Source organism: Lipotes vexillifer, unplaced genomic scaffold (genome assembly GCF_000442215.2).
Source record: "Lipotes vexillifer unplaced genomic scaffold, Lipotes_vexillifer_v1.1 scaffold4, whole genome shotgun sequence".
In the NCBI taxonomy this organism is placed as follows: domain Eukaryota; kingdom Metazoa; phylum Chordata; class Mammalia; order Artiodactyla; family Lipotidae; genus Lipotes; species Lipotes vexillifer.
In genome coordinates this window covers 6,482,740-6,492,207 of record NW_006785876.1, presented here as the reverse complement: position 1 = coordinate 6,492,207, position 9,468 = coordinate 6,482,740, and the positions used below count along the sequence as shown (strand labels likewise).

The 9,468-nt window shown below is 42.6% G+C and overlaps 1 protein-coding gene across 1 annotated transcript in view; it reads right to left on the bottom strand.

Moving 5' to 3' along the window:
- RUNX2 (RUNX family transcription factor 2) overlaps positions 1-9,468 on the bottom strand; it is a 210,813-nt gene that overhangs the window by 123,717 nt on the left and 77,628 nt on the right. The window lies entirely within an intron of this gene.

Here is a 9,468-nt window from a genome sequence, read left to right as displayed (position 1 = left end):
GCTGCACACTCAGATTCCTCCCGCGGCGGCTGCCAGCCCGGCTCCCCGGCTCGGCTCCTTCCTTTCCCTTCTCCTCTTCTCGCCCTCTCACCGCCACCTCCTCGCATCCACTCTCTCCTGCTCTTTGCAAAGCACCCCTGACCCTCGTGCTTCGAGGTGCCAGGAGGTAAGTCGGGGGCAGCGGATCTCGGGGCAACGGATCTCGAGCCTGCGAATCGCAGCCGCTGCCGCCGCCCGCCGGCCGCGAGAAGGAGCCCCCGGGGCGCTGCGCGCAGCTTCGGAAGCCGAGAGAGGCGGCCCCGGTCTACGGGGATCTCGCCTGGTCGCGTCCTCTTGCTTCTCGCCTCCTCCCCCCAAGACAAGGAACCCCCTCTTGGTCAGAGGAGGTTGAAGCTGAGACGCCAGAGAGCCGCCGGCTGATCAGACTGTCGTTATTTTTCGTTGTAACTTCAGGAGAGGAGGAAGGAAAATTCTTGAGCGTCTGTACTGACTTCTCAGCTCTCTTCACCCTTCCCCCACCCTACCCCCCCCCCTCCACCTCTGCCGGAGCGGCTCCCGAGGGAAAAAAGGATTTTGCAGGGTTTGGGTGGGTTTTTTTTGTTTTGTTTTGTTTTTGTTTTTTACTTAAGTGACACAAAAAATTGGGATGGAGGGGACACTTGTCAAAATACTTTTTAGAAACTCAAGTGGGTGGCTGGACACTTTTTTCTTCTATATTCAGACTTGTCGTTCCTAGAGAACAAGGGTGAGTTTTTTAAGGACTGGAAAACTGTCAGCTTGATGATTAAAGTAAGTTGCAAAAACCCTCGCTGGGGGAAAAACCCCACCAGTTTTCCATGAATCTCAATCTTTTATTGTCTATTTTGCATCTAAAACTAGGTCTAATGTGTTAACTTTCTCCCCCACCACTCCCGGGGAAAAAAATAAAACTACAAAATAAAATATTCAAAATGCTTCAATGGCTATTTATTTATGTATTTATTTCCCAATGTGGGTTTAAAAAGCGACTTTGGATCCCCAAAAAAGTTGTGGTCGAGAGGATGAAGGAGCGCAGAAAAAAACGGCAGTTTTACCTAAAATGTGGTTTTTGGAGGCTGGGATTTCTAATGATTAGGTTTTTGTGGTTTATATAGACACGACTCTGGCTAAGGCGATCATTACACTGATGAGAGTCAGAAGCACGTGGGTGTCTCCGACCAGCCTCAAACTCTGAGCCTTCAAAACAAAACAATGTGGGGCGCCCGCAGAAGCCGGGAAATCCGCTTGAGGCTATTGCACCCCTAAGAAGGGGGCACCGGGCCTTTTCCCCTCCTCGTAGTGTACTGCTACGTTCCTTGCTGTCAATCTCCTTTAAACCTCGCAAAGCTTGAAAACTTGTCTGCAAAAAGAATCATCAGTTGCCAAAGTTTCAAAGATTCCTAACAGCGTAGCTGACACTAGACAGTAATAAGTGATTTTATAAAAGAAATGAAGTTACAGTGCCTCCTCTTCGGAGTATTCAGGAAGAAACATAGTTGAGTCATCGCTCATCGCCCCCCCCATCTTACTTAAATCAATCCACGTACCCATTAATTCGCATTTTTATTGCTCAGCGCAAACGCCTCTCTCACGCCGGTAGCGACCTGCCACGACTCTCCCGCTTTTTAAAGCGTCGCTTCCACTAGCCCAGCGGGCACTTGGGGGTCTGCGCCTTTGAAGGGGCCTGGAGAGCGTGGGGGGCGCGGAAGAGGGGACCTGGTGTCTGTCAAGGTCTCTGGAGCCTATTTCAACCGCAAGATGAACTTGGAGAGCTGTAGTTGAGTGGCTTGGGGACCAGGATTGCTCTCTAAATAGATGCTCCCTCGACTGAGGGGCCTCCAGCCGTGCGAGCGGAGGTGGGGCGGGGTGGCTCGGCGAGCGCCCTCGTGGGGGTAAGGATGCGGTCCAGGGGACACTGCTCTTTCCTCTTTGGGGCTTTAGTTTTACCTTCCCTTTCCCCATCCACAACTCCACGCGTCCCTCGTCCGGCTTTCCCTTCCCCAGTTTTCTCCCCCACGTTCCCGCCTCTCCCCAGAAATACCCCCGCAGACGCGAGCCTCCTCGCCGCGCCCCTCCCGCCTCCTCGGCCTTCCCACGGCCGCCTGCCACCCTGGGTGACTCATTCTGCATCAGCCGCTGGGACACCCCCTGCCCAACCTACTCCTCGCCGCGGTCCACTGGCCTCGGAGCCCGGGCGCCCCCGGCATGCGAGGAGGACCCACTTATCCCGACGGACTTGATGCGCAGCGAGAAACGGAGCTGTCTCCTGCGCCTGTGATTTTTAATCATCTTTTCGGTCACAGGGGAGAGCTCTAACCCCGGGCACTGCCGCGCTGCCGGCGCGCGCCAGGGTCGCGTCTTCCCAACCTCACGCGGCCGACCAGCCAAGGGAAGCCAGGCTTACCCTTCCAAAAAAAAAAAAAAGAGAGACCAGACTGCCTGCGTTAGTTTCCTACCTTACACCCCCGCCCCCCCACTTAGTCACATGCACCGGAGCACACATGCCTCACACATCACCACACTGACACATAAATACACATACACAACTCACACACAAGGCTTTTTTTTTTTTTTTTTTTTTTTTTGCCTTTTAACGAGACAATTTTATTTCGGGCGCATTGCACCTCAGTCTATCAAAGATCTCTGACTTTTTTTGTTGCGTTTTTGAACGTGTAGGGGCTGCAAAGGAGGAGAGAAGTTACCGGAAGCTGATTATTTCTGTGGTCAAAGGGAGATAAAAATTCGGTAACTACCATAGTCGGTGTTATGCCGCCTTCTTTGGAGTTGTCCTCCCTGGAAATCCACAGAACCGGGAACTACCAGAAAATGTGTTGCTCAGTAACAGTCAATATTTCAAATATGGGCGACCCGACGGGCTTTTTTGAATAAGAACTTCTAGGGCAGTTGAACTTAAGTAACCATCATGGGGGCTTTTCCTTCCTCTTTCTTTCTCCATTGCTGTTTTGTCCGTTCTTTGTTTTACTTGGTGGATAGCAAAATATGCAGGCCTCAATGTTTGGGTGCTTTGACTGGGGATTTTAAGGCCTATTTAATCAATGGTGAATTATTTATTTTAATTAATCATATCCGGTAATTCAGCTTTATAGCCATCCTTGGACATCCTCCCTCCATTTCACATTTCAGTGGAGCTAATATAAGCAACTCTTGGAAGTTACTAGTCTTGGATCCTTAAAATATCCTACAGTTATTTATAATGGGGAAATGAAATTTTCCACCGAATACCCTAACAACGTTTCAGGTACCTGGCACAGCGGATTTTCAGTCTCCTTTCAAAAATATCCTCTTGCTGAACATTCACACTTTCGGCTGAAGCTGACTGAGCCTGGAACTGATGATGTCTTGGCTCAGAGTGTTATACTTAAAGGAAGAAAACATTTTTACAGACCCCTAAACTGAACCTCTCCTGGTAATAGTAGGCACAGAGGGAAACTGTGAAATTTTACATGTGTGTATTTTGTGCTATAGTTTGTATGATCTCACTCTTGGGCTTAGATTTTTTTTTTCTACCCTGAAATGTTCAGAACAAATCACCCAAGAGATTTCTCTTCAGAAGCATGCCTCTTTTCTGTTGTATGTTATGGCATTAAAACATGCACACGCACACACACGTTTTTCTGAACATGTGCCTATTCCGGAAAATATAAGCATAATTTTCCCCTCCATCTCCTTTAACGTTTAATATAACTGTTTAGTAACAACACCTGGAAATGCTGACTTTCCAGACAAAGAAAATGAGATGTGAAACGGTCAAGTTATTTATCTAGTGAAAGAACTGAACTCCCAAAACCAAGACCAGAATCCGTGCTTCTTTCATTCAGGTTTCGTCTTCTAACCACTAAATTATTTTATATATACTCTTTTCTTCATGAAAAGTGAAAAAGTCACTGTGAAATTGTAAAACAGTTTTCAGTGGGCCAGCTAACAAAGTGGGACAACCTTTCAGACGCGCAGTAAAAAATAATGGACATATCGATGATTGCTAAAGTTTTGAATGGTTGTATGGGAAAACTTTATAAATAGAACTATCTTTAGAGAGTTTTCCTTTGAACCGTAACTGAGTGAAAGTCACCCAGCCCTTGTGGAATTAGCACTGCCAGTAGACCAGGTGTTGCCACACTACGGCCCACAGGCCAGATCTCGCCTGATGCCTATTTTTGTATAACCCACAAGTTAAGGGTAGTTTTTGTATTTTCCAATAGTTGGGGAAAAAATTAAGAGAATAATAATATTCATGACACATGAATCTGATGTAAATTCAAATGTCAGTGTCCACAAAGTTCTATTGGAACACGGCTTTATTCATTTAATTATGTATTGTCTGTAGCTGCCTTTGCCTAAGACAGCAGAATTGTGTAGTTGTGAAAAGGACTGCATGGTGTGCAAAGCCTAAAATATTTAATATCTGGGGTTTTTTTTTAAGCAGAAAAAGTTTGCCAAACGCTGCCCTGAAGAGAAAATGATGCAGGATGCTGGTGGAATGGATCAGCAGAAAGAAGCAGCTATTTCAGAAGATGGGAGGATGGAGTGTGTGTAAGGTCCAAATTGGTTCTTTAAAAGTGAAAATTTTTTCATTTAACTTATCTTTTCTGTATAAAATGTTAATCAGTTCGACTAGTATTTTTCACTTAATCATTTTAGATGGGTCAAAATGAAAATCAGCGAATGAGAAGTTAGTGCATTTGCATGAGCTCTTTAAGCACCATTGTCTTACACATCTCTATATGTCAGCATCTTCCATTATCCTTCACAGTAAGAGCACATTAACTGCATAGATGAGAAAAGAGTAAAGAAACTTCCATGTAGTCTGAACATGAAAAAAATACGTATGGCTTGCACAGGTTTATTCCCCATGTTCTACAAATGATTACACGAGAAACGTAAATGAGCTTACCATTACCTCAGGCGACCAGTATAATTTCTAAAACTCTCATTTATTACCCAGGAGTCAGAGAAATAAAACTCATCTTCTTAAATCAGCCCTTGGGTATTTCGATGTCGGTAATTGTCCTATGTTGGTGGCAGTGATCTCCGAGAAATAGTGCAATATTATATGTAAAAGTTTACAAATGTCTGTGATGAAGCATCTAAGAACACCCTAAAAGGAAGTAATAATTTAACTTCCGTAGTAATTTAACCACTCTTTATTGACGTGCTTGCATTTTACTTTCAAGGCACCAAGGCAGGTTGCTATCCAATTCTAATCCCACTGCCCACGGTGCTACAGTTTCACTCTAGACTTTGGGAGGGTGGCCTGAACCATTTGTCCGCTCTCTCCAACTTGCCTTCAGGGTGAGAAACATAAATCATAGTAGTCTTAGTCCAAAGAACAAAGTACAAAATCAGCATTTGTGCAGTCTGAGAAATCTGAATTACCAACTAGAAAGGTAGAAAAAATAGAAGAGGCAAAAAAGAACAGAACAGCAATAATCCAACTTGGTTCTCTTAGCTGCAATCCTAGGGGATGCCAGTTCTGGGTCACCATCCTAAGTGTTTTATTCCTCTGTATTTCATATTCAGAAACTCTTCCTCCAGTGTTTGCCCCCAGGATTTCCTGAACTAGACTTTTCTCAGAGGAAGCACTTTCTTTTTCCCATCTAGCTATAATCAAGTTCTATACACAATGTTTCTTTTATCTTTTTTAACTTCAGATGAATTATCTGAATTATCTTTTTGTCGGGCAAGATCTGTTAATCACACTCCTATACGTCATAATTTTTCCCCAGATCATTTTTCTTCCCTAGAGGAGCCAGTTATCAACTTATTACCTCTCATGTCCATATTCGTCTTTTTACCTGCTCTGTGAAAATGGATCTGGGCCCTTTAAATATTTCTCCTTACCAGCTGGCATTGACATTTTGTCAGTAGGGGGCGTTGGAGAAACGTTACAGAGGGAAAAGGGTTTGCTTCCTGGTTCCCTTGTGCTCAACAGGGCAGGTTGCTATAGCCCTTCGTGTGTAGCTTCTCTAGCTCCTAATTTTTCCAGCACACACTCCAGCAGTTTCCCCAGGGCCCAGCTGCTGCAGCAAAGTTGGTTTCTCCAGTGCCAGGCTCCTGCTGTGCACAGCCAGCCGCCACCAGCACCCAGCATTTTCCCCCAGCACCCTCCACCTTTGACTGTTTTATAGCAATGTGTCTCTGGTAAGTCACCTACTTGGGAACAGCTTTTCCTAGCAGCCTAGAGGGCAGATTGCCAGCAAGTTCCACCAGTGCGACTTCTCTACCAACCAGGGAGTCAAAGCTGTGCTCTCCCAATAAGATCTCTATCTCAGCCCAGGGGGAGGAAAGAAGAGTACTCTTTCTTGGTTGCTCTGTTTCAGTCCTGAGGATAGTGGATGCTCTTATTCTTATAGTCTTTAGAGTTCTCTTGACTTCTTTCTAGCCAATTCTTTGTTACTCCAATCCATTTTTATAGGCCACAATTATATTAAACTTTCCTTGTTCAAATTACTGTGTGGTCTGTCTTTCCTCATTGTTCCCAGACTGATATTACAAGGGTTTAAAATTTTCTGGCCCCCATGATGTCCTTGTTCACAGTGTTTTCCATTTGTGGTCACACCTTTTGGGTCATTATAAGATGAGCATTTCCAACATTACATCACATCTATTTGACTTATCTCTACCTGAGAAGTATGATAAATATATACTTAGAAGACATTGGGAATTCCCCTGGCAGTCCAGTGGTTAGGACTCAAGGCACTTTCATTGCCAGGGCCTGGGTTTGAACCCTGGTTGGGGAACTAAGATCCCACAAGCCGCATGGCACAGCCAAAAAATAAAAAAAGAGGACAGCGAGTAGAGGTAAAATGGGTCAATATTCTCCCCCCGAGTCTCTTGACATCTGTCATGAAATCCCGTAGTCCACACTTCAATTAAAATATACATAAGTAAAATCACACACAAAAATTCCAGAGCTGCTCCATGCCTAGATCCAATAAAAAGCCAGAATCAGGGAAGGTGGATAGATATCTTGCAGGATCTGGAGAGCAAAATGCTACTGCCCAGGAAAGACAGGGAGCTGGATTAAATGATGCTGTCTTATTGTACTTGAAGTCAGAGACTAGGCGATGCAATGTTTCTACAGTAAAATAAACCAGAGAAACGCTGAATGAAACAAAATAAATAGACTTAGTACTGCCAATTTTCTCCCAGCTTTTAATATGCTATAGGTATCTTGAACCTCCACGGAAGAAACTAGAAAATAGCATTTCCCAAATTTACTTAATTATTTCTTCTGAGCAGATTTAAAGTTCTTTGAAGTATTTTTAGATAATCCATAGCTAAATCAAAGTGGAAAAAAATTGTTGGAACATTAAAGGGACTATCCTGTCTAGAAGGGAATATTGTAATGTAGTGGGGAAATAAAGTTGGCTAAGCTACTTATAGCTAGGCCACGGGGACCTTGGTACCATGATTCCTACCTTTGTACACATTTACAGGAGGGAGAATGTTTAGGCTGCTTCTAGAAGCCTTGCTCTTGGTGCTCATCCCACTATCCCAGCCCATTCACCCTTCTTGACCTGAACAGAAGAGTTGAATGGAAGCTTTTCTGGGCAGGGCCAGTAGGAGGGTGAGGCAGAAGATCCTGCAAGGGTGGGGTCCCATCCTATCTTATTTTATGTTATTTTTTATATTTTGGCCGCACTACAGGGCATGTGGGATCTTAGTTCCCTGATCAGGGATCGAACCTGTGCCCCTTGCAGTGGGAGCATGGACTCTTAACCACTGGACCGCCAGGGAAGTTCCCATCCTATCTTTATTTAAAGTTTTGATACTTTGCTAATTGTGGATCTTTTGGTATTAAGTTTGATTTTTAAGAATACTGCATGAAAATATTATCTTGAATAATGGGTTTCTTGGAACGCCCTTAAATTTTGCACTCAAGGCCAGTGACTCAATTCATTTCATCCTAATCCTGGCCCAGCTCTGTGGGGATGTGGAACTTACAGAGCAATTCCTGACCTCCCTGCTTTGTCACCATCTTTCCTTTTTTTAATATATTACTAAATGTAAATACAAATTGCAATAATTCCATATTCTCCCACAAAAGAACATACCTTGTAACTTTCAGTACCTAACTGAGGTTTCAATAGCAGATATAACAGAAGAGTTTGACCTTCAATAATATAATAAATAATATGTAAGGGTAACTCTGTGTATGTGTTTACCTGGTTATCACTCTTTGGCAACAAAAATACAAATCATCTGCTTTTAATTATGCAATTTTTTTGGCCACTTGGTTGTGGGATCTTAGTTCCCCGATCAGGGATTGAACCTGGGGCCTTGGCAGTGAAAGCCTAGAGTTCAACCACTGGACTGATAGGGAATTCCCTATTATGCAATTTTAAAAAGGCAAAACTGTGTCTTCTTTGTAGTTTAACTCTGTTTTAGAAGAACTATCTTCAATTTTATTTAAATTAAATATGTTGCGAACACGATACACTTAGAGCCTGTTATTTTTCATTTCTGTAAGTGTAGTATTGGTGTTAAATTCATGATTCTTTTAATAAATTAAATGGATTCCATTATCAAATCTTTATAGGAGTGTTATAAGAGATGATTCCTACTGGTGTCAATGTGGTGGAAACAAACTTTCACCAGAGTGGGGAAAAAAAAGTAAGATATTAAAAAAAAAAAGCTTATTTGGCCACTGTTCTTTCTTCTGTCAATACAGTTCTTTTTCTGTTAATTCACATCTTTGCCCAGAGAATATATTTATTTCTCTTTCCTAAGTAAAATCTCTAACTTTCTATAGTTTTTGATGACCAGGTTTGAGGCTTAACCGTGACGTGTTGATTCTTAAGCATTCTGAAATACGGATTTTTCACATGCCTTAAAATCAAACTTTTTACTTGACTCTTCCTAGCAAGTCTTCATTAGGATTTTGACTTCAACATTTAGGTCAGACTTATATGTATATGGCTAATGAACAAATCTAAAATCTTATTTGACGCTATTCTCATTATTGTCAAGCAAAAAAGAAACTGATGAAATGTTCCAGATCTTCATCTGATTTACTTAGTTTAAAGCTTACTCTTCTCTAAGATTGCTGAAAATGTGGGTTGCATCTAGTAGTTTCATTGAACATAGCTATTTTTTCCTGTTTTTAACTTGCTTCACTGTTTATCCTTATTGAAGGGTATTATTATGGTGTGCCCATAACTGTAAACATGGAAACTAGTTGAGGTGTTACAATTTATTACATATTGTCATTCAAGATTTAATCATGGCTTCTTTGATGCTGACAGTATTGTTGACACAAAAATAAATATCTTTTTTCAAAGGTATCTGTGATAAAACTTGAACTATGGAAAATATATTAATAAGCAGAGAATTACTAGAAGTATGATACATAGAGCCATAACTTAGAGTCAGCTTTGCAATTTGAAAGTTTTTCAATTCTCAGCTTTGTTTTACAAACTTTTATAAACT